We start from the raw sequence: 13,690 nt of genomic DNA, 5'->3' as shown, positions 1-13,690 counted from the left end.
CCGTCTCTTTCCTCTCTCCTCTTTCCTTTCTCCATTCTCTCTCTCTCTTCCCGCTTCCCACCCCTTTTATTTTCTCTCCCTCTCAAACAGGTTTTTAAAAGTTAAGTGTACGTTTACCCTAAGACCCAACAATCCCACTTCCATCTATTTACCCAAGAGAAGGTGTACACACAAAGACTTACATAAGAACATCCATAGCAGCTTTATCCATAATAACCATAACTGGGCGCAATCCAGGTGTTCACTGGGGATGAACAAATTGTGGCACATCCATGCAAAGGAGTACCACTTAGCGGTAAAAGGAATGGATTATTAACGCATACAATTACAATAAAACATCAGGCTGAGAGAGTGAAATAAGCCTGACACAAAAAGTTACATACTGAGTGAATCCGTTTATATGAAATTCTGGAGTGGATAAACTAGTGACAGAAAGCAGATCAGTGATTGCCAGAGCCTAGAGTGCAAGGGAGGAGGTTAACCAAATGCAAGAGAGCACAAGGGAACTTTCTAGAATGCTAGAAATGTTCTATATCTTGATCGTGGTAGGGGTAAATACATTTGTCAAAACTCATTTAACTAAACACATAAAAATGAATCATTTATCCTGTGTAAATAACATACCTGGATAGAGTTTTTGTTATTTTTTTTTTTTAAACAGCTTATTCCAGCTTCCCTGAGTGGGTGGCACAAGTTCGCCTAGAAATGGAGACTGGAATGACAGGCATCCTGATCAACGTGTCCAGCACAAACTACTTAGGTGGCACAGAAGGCCCATTGTGATCAGACCAGAGTCTCCCTCCAGCCCTGAGCCCTGATCTGCTTTTGGCCCTGAGCCCCAGCCAGCACAAACTGCTTGCTATTCTCTCTGGGAGCTGAGCACTTTGACACTTTCATATCTTCGACATACTCTTCTTCTTACCTTCAATACCCCCACTTCCACCTTTTTTGCTAGTAAACTGTGACACATCCTTCAAAGCCTGACTCAAGTGTCCCTCCCTGGGCTCTCATTACAGTTGCCGTATTATACTGTATTGTAACCTGTTTACTACTCTGTCCTGCGAGTCTACAAACTTCTTGAGGTCAAGGACAGTGCCATAGTTCTCTCTGCATCCCCCAAAGTCCCTAGCACATCCCTAAAACATAGCAACAAAATGTTCCTTGAATGCCTATTAAGCAATATGGTAGGCCAATTTGCTAAATAAATTCTCACAGCCTCCCTAATAGATGCTCTTCTCCCCAACTTGCCAATGAGAAAAATATGACTCAGAGTTTTGGCAATGATGATGAAGATCCTAAAGGCAGAATGTGACAGTTAAATCTAAGGTTTTAAAGCCTGTGTTCTTTACTTTCATTCACTCAGTAAATAAATACCAAATGCGTACTATGTTCTAGGCACTGTCCTAGGCTTGGACAGCTCAGTTGCTATCTTCAGGGAGCTTAAATAGGAAAAAGCTTACAAATAGAAACATATACTGAATGGAAACGAGAATGAATGAATACAAGCTACCTTTCCTTCCCTCTGCTGTCTGCACCAGTATGTACCAGTATGTGCAGCAGATGCCCACCATCACTCCCTGTCTCCCGTCACCACAGATGGACATAATCCATGGAACCTTAACACACTCCATCTCAAAGGAAGCAGCAAGCTACGGATTGAAGGGAATAGTTTGGCCAATGGATTTATAGTTCTTTGGTGGGCTTCCAGTCACAGCTGTGTTTTGTATTTTATTACAAAAATCTGGTTGGTTTTATTAACTAGGTTTATGCTAGCATTATTGCATTTTTGCTAGAATTTGAGTTGGGAGTATGCAGCTACCATACACATAAGGAGCCAAACATAAGGTTCTCTGTCAGTTTATAAATGTAATGGCTCTGCTCTGTCTAGAACAGAGCTGGAATACAGTAAATGTCCAGATATTTGTTATGAATAAGTTTTGTCCATTTTGTTTTGTGAAACTCGATTTAGAGAGAGTGAACTTTCCTAGTCAGATTTTTTTAAAAAATCTTTAATTTCCTATGTCTGTCTGCAATATGTCAGGAAATAGCTCAGAGATCATTTCACTTCACTTGAAAACAAAGTAAACCTTTATTTGGGGCCAAGTTTTACTTGTTTTCTCCTCCTTTCCAAGTCATTGGTAGAAGAGATAAAATTGTGCTATATATTTTACTTCATACTACCACCCAGAATAACACAATTTAGAAATTAGCACCTATGTTTTACTTTGTTTTTATAAGAATTAAACCTATCATGAAAATATGATGAAACCAAATTATTGCTACTTATAACCACATGGATGAATCCCATAAACGTAATATTGAGAAAAAAGAATACAAAAGAGTATATACATGTCATGATTTCACTTACATAAAGTTCAAAAAGGGGCAAATGGATTTGTGGGAAAGGAAGTCAGGGAAGTAGTTATCATGGGTGGAGGCGGTGACTGCGAGGAGCCCAGGGGAGCTTCTGGGATATTGTCATTGTTCTATTTCTTCATCCGAGTTCTGATTACATGATGTGCTCACTTAAAAAGTTTGTAAAACTATTTGTGCACTTGCCTATATACATTAACAAAATTAAAAACACATCGAACAAAAAAAAAATCAACAAAAATAAAAAATGTGATGAAACCAAATTTCAGTACCCTTTTTATATAAAATGAGAGACTTTTATCTATTTATGCTTTATCTTCTGTAAACCAGCAAGTGGTGACAATAAGATAAAATCTGTTTTTAGGTCTTAATTCTACTTTATTAAATGAATTGTTTCATTTAACTTAGTCAACATATTGGACCTGCTGTCCTAAGGTAATCTATAAGACTACCTGTATCTATTTTAATTGATTAATTTCTTAGAATTTTACCCAATATGATTGTTTCAATTTGTTCTTACATTTTTGTTCAATAAAGAAACAAATACATCAAACTACCTAAGGGACTAGATCCTAATTATTCACACCACAAAAAACAAATTGATAATAATGTGATGTGATAGATGTACTAAGGCTACACTGCCAATCATATTATGATATTTAAATGTATGAAATCAACATGTACACGTTAAGCTTACACAGTGATATATGTCAAACATATTTCAATTAAAAAAGCAAAATCTCTTTTAAAAATGAACTTTAAAAACAAAATTTTCCCCACGGTTCATTTCCCAGTTGGCACCTTTGATTTCTTGTTTTGTTTGTTTACTAAACAATATTTGGGTGCTAAATGTGACTAGGTGAACACACACAAGAATGTCACTTTGGTAAATGAGGTCCGGAGATGTCTTCGGATTCCAGAAACCCCAAACCAGTCAATTCTGCATGCTAACGAGTTAGCATTATTCTAGTATCAATGATATTCATTTGTAAATTCCTTCCTTTCATATTTATTTTACTTTTTTTCTCTTTTAACTCTGAATATTTACATGGTTAAAATCAAGAGAGTTCTACCAAAATCCAAATTTCTGGTTTCTCTTAATCAAAAAATCTGGTGACAGGGACCTATGTTCCCGACTGGCAACAAATAGATGGCTAATATTTATTTTATCAGGCATCTGTCATGTGGCAGGGACCTGCACTGTCCCAGGACTCAGGATCGAAAAATGAATAAGACGAGATCTCTGTTCTCAAGAAATTAAAATCAAAAAAGTAAAATAAGAGAAGCCTACAGATATTTGTAATACAAGCTAGAATGTGATAAGTATCCTAACAAATTTATAAAAAGCCATAAAATTCCATAGAAGGGAAAAATCACATCTCAATGGAGAGCTCATTGAGGCTTTTACCAGTTTTTTACAACTATAAAATAAAACATTCTCATCACAGAAAAATGAGAAGAGTCAAACATGTAAAAGACTATTTTGAAACATTCAACCATAATATCTCCACATTTTGGTATATTCTTTTCAATCTTTTTTTATGTGTATATCATAATAAAATCATACTTATTTCATACTTATAGCTTGCTTTCAGCTGCCCAAGATATGGTGTGAGCATTTTCTATGTCATTATTGTTTGACTTTTAAAATTGCTGTATTTTATCTTATAATATAGATGTACTAGCATTATTTTATTTATTGACCTATTGTTGAGCATTTAGATTATTTGTACTTTTCTCCTATTATGAATAATGTAAGCTAAATCTACTTATTCATAAATATTTGTCCCCACTTGTTTTTTTTTTTTAAACGCCTATAGCACCTGGTCTTCCTAGGTGGTCTCTCATCCATGTACTAACCAGGCTCAACCCTGCTTAGCTTCCGAGATCAGACATCAGGCTTGTTCAGGGTGGCATGGCCGTAGACCATGGACCATGGCTCCACAGGGGCATGAACCCAGGATCTTCTGCGTGTAAAGCAGATGTGCTAACCGCTACACTATGGAACCATGTCCCAGAAAATTTCTTGAAGCGAGTTTCATTTGGACTTTGCAAAAGTTTGTAGAAGGTGTGCAGTGAGACAGAGTATTACTTGAGAAAAGCCAAATGACCGCTAAGATAGTTCACCAAAGGAAGATACCTTGAGAATTAACTATCACTATTTAGGGTATTCTTTTGACCTAAAACTTTCAATTAAAATGGAAGGTGAGATAAAGAGCTTCCCAGACAGGAAAAAGCTTAAGGAATTCATCACCAACAAGCCAGCATTACAAGAAATGTTGAGGGTCTTCTGTAAAAAGAGAAGGTGTAAAAAAGAAAATAGAAATAACAAATATGAATAATAAAATGGCAGTAACAATGTACCTATCAGTAATTACTTTAAATGTAAATGGATTAAATGCTCCAATCAAAAGGCATAGGGTAACTGAATGGATAAGAAAACAAGACCCATGCATAAGCTGTCTACAGGAGATCCAATTCAGATCAAACGACACTCGCAGACTGAAAGTAAAAGGATAGAAAAAGATATTTCACGCAAATGGAAATAAAAAAAAAAGCCGGGGTAGCAATACTTATATCAGATAAAATAGACTTTAAAATAAAGGCTATAATAAGAAACAAAAAAAGGCATTACATAATAATAAAGAAATCAATAAATCAAGGACATAATCCTAGTAAACATATACGCACCCAACATAGGAGCACGTACATACATAAAGCAATTATTGACTGACATAAAAGGAGAGATCAATAGTAATTCACTCATAGTAGGAGACTTTAACATCCCATTGACACCAATGGACAGATCCTCCAGGCAAAGAATCAACAAGGAAACAATGGGCCTAAAAGTAGACCAGATGGACTTAATAGATATTTTCAGAGCATTTTACCCCAAAGCAGCAAAATCTACGTTTTTCTCAAGTGCACATGGAACATTTTCAAGAATAGACCACATGTTAGGACACAAATCAAGTTTCAATAAATTTAAGAAGATTGAAATCATGTCAACCGTCTTCTCTGATCACAATAATATGAAACTAGGTATCAACTACAAGAAAAAACTGGAAAATACACAAACACATGGAGGCTAAATAACATGCTATTAAACAATGAATGGGTTATTAATGAGATCAAGGAAGAAATCAAAAGATACCTAGAGACAAATGAAAATGAAAACACAATGACTCGAAATTCATGGGACACAGCGAAAGCAGGCCTAAGAGGAAAAATCATAGCAATACAGGCCTACCTCAAAAAACAAGAAAAAGCCCAAATAAACAATCTAACCTTACAATTAAAAGAACTAGAAAAATAACAGAAAACAAAGCCCAAAGTGAATAGAAGAAAGGAAATAATAAAGGTCATCAGTGGAAATAAATGAAATAGAGTCTAGAAAAACAATACAAAAGATTAATGAAACCAAGAGCTGGTTCTTTGAAATGATAAACAAAATTGACAGACCTTTAGCCAGACTCATCAAGGAAAAAAGAGAGAGGACTCAAATAAATAAAATCAGAAATAAAAGAGGAGAAATAAACACAGACTCCACAGAAATACAATGAATCGTAAAATATTACAAGCAATTATATGCCAACAAATTGGACAATCTGGAAGAAATGGACACATTCCTAGAAACATACAATCTCCCAAGACTGAGTCAAGAAACAGAAAATCTGAACTGACCAATTACCACCAATGAAATAGAATCAGTAACCAAAAGCCTCCCAAAAAAATAAAAGTCCTGGACCAGATGGCTTCATAGGCGAATTTTACCGAACATTCAAAGAAGAATTATCACCTATTCTTCTCAAACCATTCCAAAAAATTCAAGAAGAGGGAAGGCTCCTTAACTCCTTTTATGAGGCCACCATTACATTGATTCTGAAACCAGGCAAAGACATTACAAAAAAAGAAAACTATAGGCCAATATCTCTTATGAACAATGATGCAAAAATCCTCAACAAAATATTAGCAAACTGAATTCAGCAATACATTAAAAATATCATACACCATGATCAAGTTGGATTTATTCCTGGGATGCAAGGTTGGTTCACTACCCACAAATCAATTAATGTGAAACACCCATTAATAAATCGAAAGATAAAAACCATATGATCATATGAATAGATGCGGAAAAAGTGTTCGACAAAATCCAGCATCCATTTATGATAAAAACTCTCAGCAAAGTGGGAATAGAGGGAACATACCTCAATGTAATAGTCGAAAGGTGGAAATAACCCAAGAGATGAGGGGAGAAACCAAATATGGTATATACATACAAAGGAATATTAATTAGCCATAAAAAATAATGAATTTCTGATACATGCTACAACATGTAACATTGAAAACATGCTATATGAAACAAGCCAGTCACAAAAGGACAAATACCGGGTTTTCACTTTTACGAGATATCTAGAACAGGGGAATTCATAGAAACACTGTGGAATAAAGGCTACCAGGGGCAGGGGAAGAAAGAAGAATGGGGAGTTACAGCTTAATGAGTAGTTATTGTTAGGCAATGACAAAGTTCATCATGGTGAGGATTACACAACATTGTTAATGGACTCAATACCACTGAATTACACAGTTAAAAATGGTTTAAATGGTAAACTTTATGTTGTATATATTTTACCACAATAAAACAAAAACAAAATCCATTCCAAACTGAGACTTTCTCTTCAATTAGTTAGAAAGACTGAAAGAGCACGTGTTCACTATTTAGGTCAACGGTGTTAACTGGCTCAGCAGGGCTGGAGTGGGATTGGGGAGGCTAACTCCTAAGCAAGCTCACACAAACTGAACTGTAAAACCAGGATACCTATTCACAGTTTATAATAAGAAACAGAATTGTCAGAAGGTCCAACTGGGCTTTCGTTCAAAGCCGTATGAAATTGTAAATCTCTAGGTAGGGATTTTCCCAGTAGTTGGCCAGGTGCCCGAGATTGCATTAGGATTCAGGAGTATCATGGTCCCTTTCTCCCACCTCCTCACCTTGCACGTAAGTACCCTTGAAACACTCTTTCGGCCACGTGCTTCTGGGATTTATGAGGGGCGCCCAGAACCAGCACGCTTCCAGCCACCGATGAAGCTGAGAAGGCAGTGTTGGGAGCCTGTGAGAAGGGCAGGGCTGCAGGTGCAGAGTGGAGGAGGACTTCCGCCGCTCCTGGAAAACGATGGCCCTGGGCTGCAAGGGAAGTGATGAGGCTGCGGGTTCTGCGCTGGGAGCCCAGCGAGTACTGGGAGGCGGCCTCACGCCGAGAGCGGCAGCGAAAAGGATGCCCCCACGCGGGAATGCTCAGTCTACCTTGAGGCAGAGCCTTAAAGGGCCCCCGAAATGAAAAGCACCAGCCAGCCCACTAAAATGAGGAAGATGCTAGAGATAGAAATGTAGAAATCTTGCTATGGGAAGAATATATATGTGTGTATGTACATACATATAACGTATATCTCCTTATCTCTGTCTTTATATCTTTTTCTAGCTTGGTGTGGGGGAGGCTTTTTCTACCATTGATTTTATAACACCGAAGACGAAGGAGAAAAATGATAACTTTGACCAAGTAAAAATGAAACTTCAATATAACAACAACATAAAAAGATCTCACAGTCAAAAGGGAAACTAGGAAAACTTTGTACCATAACAAAAACAGGCGATTTTCTTTCATTTATAAAGCACCCATACAAGGGAATAAGGACAAAAAAAAACCCCAAAAAACCAAAAAAACCCCACGTAGGATCTAATTGTGAAAATATAAACGACATCTTGTTTGCAGAAACATAAATGCAAATGGCTATCAAAAATATGAAAAGATGCCCAACTCTGCTTATAATTAATATGCATATCAGAACCACACACACAAAAATGCTACTTTCCACTAGAATTAACAGTGGTCCAATCTTTTTGGACAGTAAATTGGCAATGCGTATCAATTATTTTAGGTGCACAGATCTTTTGTGATAATTTTGCACAAATTTGCTTTAAAAATATACTCATAAAAACATGCCAAATAACAATGTAGCAAAAATAGAAGAAACAACCTAAATGTCCATCATAGGAGACTGATAAGAATAATATACATAGTATGAGCTCATTTCTATACATTTTTAAAGGATGGGCATATGCCCAGTATAAGCATAATTTTTTTTGAAAGATGCCTTTGAAATATTAGAAGGCTAAAAGAATTCCTCCTGTTATTTTATTTTTAAAAATTTCATCCATCTTTTAATACTAATTGTAATTCTACTTCCTCCATGAAAAAAGTTCCTGCTTCATCTTCAACTTTCTCATACTATGTTATGACGTTTACTTGAGCATATCTTGTATTTGATTCATTTATTATATCTGTCTGGATGAGATGGCTGTAGCCTAAAAATAGACAGCAGTAGTTAAGAATTCAGGCTAGGACACAGGCCAACTTAGATTAGAATCTGGATTTTGCCCTCTGTGTATCTTTGGCAACGTAACTTAACCTTTCTGAACCTTTTTAACATATGAGGAGGCTCTAAGCACCTACCACAGGGGTGCTTAGTTTGTCAGCATGCAATGAGATAATCTATTAAGTGTTGAGCCCAGTGTTTAGCATCAAAGGAATGCTCAATAAATGTTAGCCATTATTATACATTTCTATAGGACAGAGAGAGTTTCTGACTTTTCAGAATTTTATAGGTGCTCAGATTCTTTCCAGTTGCTCCTCACTCCCCCCATTATGCAGGGGCCAATCTGAGTTCATTTGGGAGCAGAGAGCACAGTTTGCTGGAATTAATATAATCAAAGGCCACAGGTACAATTCAGAGCCTGGCCAGCCTCCTTCCCTAGGTTCGGGAGGAAGGGAGAAGATGATTGAACACTTTCCCACTGCTGAAAAAAAATTAAAAGTACTTGACACACTGATGGTGGGTTAATTTTACATTTGAACAGCATCATTATTATTGCTTCTTTTTCTCCCTTTAATCCATTGTTCAAACATTTCCTTTATTCTTAGATGACAACTTTCCCAAGTATATCGACCTTAATAAACACAAGGTCTTGAAGGAGGTTAAAAGGGTTGTTAAGACTTACCAGAAAAAGAGAAAAGACTTGGTAAATATGCAAAGATAAAGAATCAAGAAACTTAATGATGTTAATATTGGAAATAAAAAAAAAAATTTAAAGAAAAATTTTAAAATGAGCAAGATATTTCTTTAGTTAGAAACATGGACATTTTGTTCAAGAGATATTTGTAAATAATGTTTCAAATGCTAACTTATTACCATCTGATATTTATATAACATTTAATTAAGTTTTTAAAGTATTTTTATTTACATATCATCTGATCCCCCAAAGTGTCTGAAAGGAGGCAGAGGAAATAATAGATATTTTACTTTTTAAAAATTAACTTACACAATTACAGCAATATACCAAATAGAAGATAATCTAAATCTAAATCTGATAAAACTGTTTGATTGGTGTTACATGAATATTAGGTTTACTGCATAGGGCAGATGTTTGTACAAAAGGCATAGGAAGAGCTGGAAGGTCTATTTAGATCATATCTACATTATTAATTATTATGAATAAATTATAACTTGGATTTAGTTTTTTTCCCCACCTTTGGAAAAGTATGTAAAAGGTCATTTATCCAAGTTTCTAACTATCCAAATATTAAATTATGCAAACAAAAAAGCTGTTCAAAAACAGTGTTTTATAATCAGTTAGAAAAGCATCCTTGTAATAAAAAAGGTATTACCTCCTAGAATGCAGACATTATCTGACAGCTAAAGATGTCATGTCACTGTGGCCCTATCCATATGATAGGGACTGGGCATGCAAATCCTAATTGGGAACACTGATCTAAAAGATCAAACTGCTATCTTACAAATGGTATATATTTGACATCCCATTCTCTATATATACTGTACTATGAATACAAGAGGTCCTCAATCTGTTAGGAACCAAGCCGCACAGCAGGAGGCGAGTGGTGGGCCACTGAGCAAAGTTGCATCTCTATTTGCAGCAGTGCCCCAGCGCTAGCATGACAGCCTCAGCTCTACCTCAGATCATTGAGCATTAAATTCTCATATGAGCACCAGTACCTGGTGCCAAAAAGTTTGGAGACCATTGATGTATACTGTAAAGAAGCCCAAGAAATTGGACTTAGAAAATTTGGGGCCTTCATCGAGCAGTTATGAGAAGAAAAGATCTCTGTTCACTTTTCATCAAAAGACTAGATGCATTGAGAAAAATAATTGTGTCAAGAGTATCTCAACTTTTGCTAGAAATATGGTTTTGGGCAATTTAAAATATACGACAGAGTGACAAAAAGATTCAATTATTCAGTTTGAAGTCAAACGAGCATCTTTAAAAAGAGCACTAAATAATCTCAACAACTATAACTTTGACCGAGTGTGTAAAGTGTGGTTTTGTCAGCATGTGTGGGTCACATGATAATGGAGAAGGTCCACTCCTGATACCAAGTATTAAGAACTCAAGGAGAAGGTGATTATTCTTTAGGACTGATGAAGACATTCAAATACCACCAGATCACTTGCTATTTAAAAGCAGTCAACAAAGCTGTAAGTTCAGTCTATGTGAAGATGCATTTGAGTTGGTGAAAGAGCTCACACTTGGTTTAGAAACACCTCTAGCCTGGCCTAGGCCCTTTCGATTTTGTTTTTGTCTCCCAAGTATACAATAGAATGGAGGTGTCATATTATATGAACACTCATCTACAGGATTTCATATACTAGGTTCAACAAGAAAAATATTTCAAATAATTTGAAATAAATAATGTGCAAGATTCTGCCAGCTGTTTGGCTCTGTGCAGTATGTCTTAAGTGAGAATGAGTAAAGAGCTGCAAATTTGCTCTTTCTGCAATCTCGGTCTTGGAACAACATCTTGTTATGTTTAATGTTATTCTAAAAAAAGTAGCCTGAATGTGTTTTAAACAAAGGAAGATTTCATACTACATTATTCCTAAACACAAAACAATAATTTTTTTCATCTGTTCCTCAACCCAAAAGACATCAATATGATCCTGTGTAGGAAGAATAATTGGCTGACCTGAGAGATGGTATCCGAAGTGGCTTATAACTATGATTACAATTAACAAAGCATTTGTACCAATGAGGTAAGGGAGAAATTGGCTAACGAATAGCAACAAATGTGCCAATAAGGGTAGTGGGCCAGGCCTTAGGGAAGACTGAAAAAGCATGACATTTATGACTACAGACCTGTCAATAGCAGTACACTGAGAAAAAGCCTTGGCCTCCACATGCATTTCAAACCATGCACAGATCCATATACTGTTCATTGTCCCAAAAGGGCCAACTTTCTGTCTAGAGGCAATTCAAAGCCAGCTGAAATTTTAGGAACTGCTTTATAATGTAACAGCTTTAGAAACTGCTTCAACATCAAAAAAGTTGAAGTTGGTTGTGAAGCAGCAGCAAAATTTCACTCCAAGTGTTAAACATATTCAAAGAAGCGGGACTATCACCCAACGTTTTAATGATGACAAGGGTAATCTTGACTAAATGAACTTTTGTCTTAACAACTCACTTTTCTAACCCTCTCCCAATGTTTTCCCCAGCGTCGCCACACTGTAGACACTCCCGCCCATTAGTCACTTAGTGGCCGTCTCAGTCTCTGTTATCAGATAGACTGTCTGGGTATTGCAGTGCTTGTTCAAGTAACCCTTGTTTTACTTAATAATGGCCCCAAAGAACAAGAGTAGTGATGCTGGCAATTCGAATATGCCAAAGAGAAGCCATAAAGTGCTTCCTTTAAGTGAAAAGGTGAAAATTCTTGACTTAATAAGGAAAGAAAAAAAATCTTATGCTGAGGTTGCCAAGATCTACAGTAAGAACGAATCTTCTATCCGTGAAATTGTGAAGAAGGAAAAAGAAATTCATGCTAGTTTTGCTGTGGCACCTCAAACTGCAAAAGTTACGGTCACAGTGCGTGATAAGTGCTTAGTTAGGATGGAAAATGCATTAAGTGGGTAGAAGACATGAACAGGAACTATGTCCTGGTTGATGGCAGCATGTTGTGCCAGAAAGCACTGAGCCTGTATGACGACTTCAAGGAATCCTCTGAAATGAATGACACCAAGCCATTTACTGCAAGTAAGGGATGGTTACACAGATTCAGCAATAGGTTTGGACTGAGAAACACAAAAATTACTGTAGAGGATATCTCTGCTGATGAAAAAGCTACTGCCACATTTCCTGCAGAGTTAAGTTGAATAAGGAGGAAGAAGGTATGTATGTATAGGAAAACATAGTGTATATATAGAGTTCAGTCCCATTAGCAGTTTTGGCATCTACTGGAGGTGGGGTGGTGTCTTGAAACTTATTTCCCGCGGATAAGGGGGGATTACTGTACATCAAAAGACTGGCTGTTGGAAAGTTTTCTTGCCAGCAACAGAGGCTGGAAAAGGCGATGTAGTCGCCACTTACAGAAAGGGAAGAAAAAAGGGGGATCGAATAGCTTCCCTGGCTGGAATCTCCGGTGAGGAAAAAACTACAAAATTACTCCATTTTGTGCTTTACATACACATCTAAAATCTTTAGGCTCGAGTTTTTTAAACTTTTGAGTTTAATTTAAGTGAACAGTAATGTCTCAGCATTTTCAAAATTCATGAGCTAATGAAAGTTGAGAAGCAAAAAATAACCTGGGGGATGGATTTGAGTAAAATTGCTCAGCGGTTGACAGAATAAAACGGGCTACAAATCAGGTTTTCTGCTCTCATTCCATGGCTTTTCCTCAACTTTCTTTTTAAATGTCGAGTGAGAGCTTGAGCGGCCTTCGGGGAGGTAAATAGAAACAGAAGCGTCCTTTCCCCTTGCCCGTCCAAAGTTGGAGCAACATTCTCTTTTGAGGTAAGCTTTCAAAACGAATAGTTCTTTGTGTCCCAGAGGGTGGTGCAGGGCAGAGGAATTCTCCTAGCGGAGCACGGAGGCCGGCAGGCCGGCCTGAGGCTCCCCGGACTTTCCCGTGTTCTGGCTTCCCAATTTGCAGAGAATCTCGCGTGCAAGAGTAACTGCCAGTCTTGGACAGCAGCTGAGGGGGCTGGAGCGCCGCAGGGAGCAGGCTGGAACTATCATCAGCCTAGATTTTCGCCCCTGAGCCCCGGCTCCCCTCCCCCACCCGAGCGGCCGCGCAGGCCCCAGGTGCAGCCATGTTCTCGATCCCACCACCCGCGCCTCCATTGACAGTCCTTGCCGGAGAGGGCCGGGCGCCGCACTCTCCGCGTCCCCGGACTTGGGGTTCGCCCGCGCGACGCTTCCTGGGAGTCGTAGTCCATCGCCCCCGCCATTGCGTTGATGGGGACGAATCAGAAA

The sequence above is a fragment of the Pteropus medius genome, unplaced genomic scaffold, assembly GCF_902729225.1.
Source record: "Pteropus medius unplaced genomic scaffold, Ma_sr-lr_union100, whole genome shotgun sequence".
Taxonomy (NCBI): Eukaryota; Metazoa; Chordata; class Mammalia; order Chiroptera; family Pteropodidae; genus Pteropus; species Pteropus medius.
Note: the sequence above shows the minus strand (reverse complement) of the source record.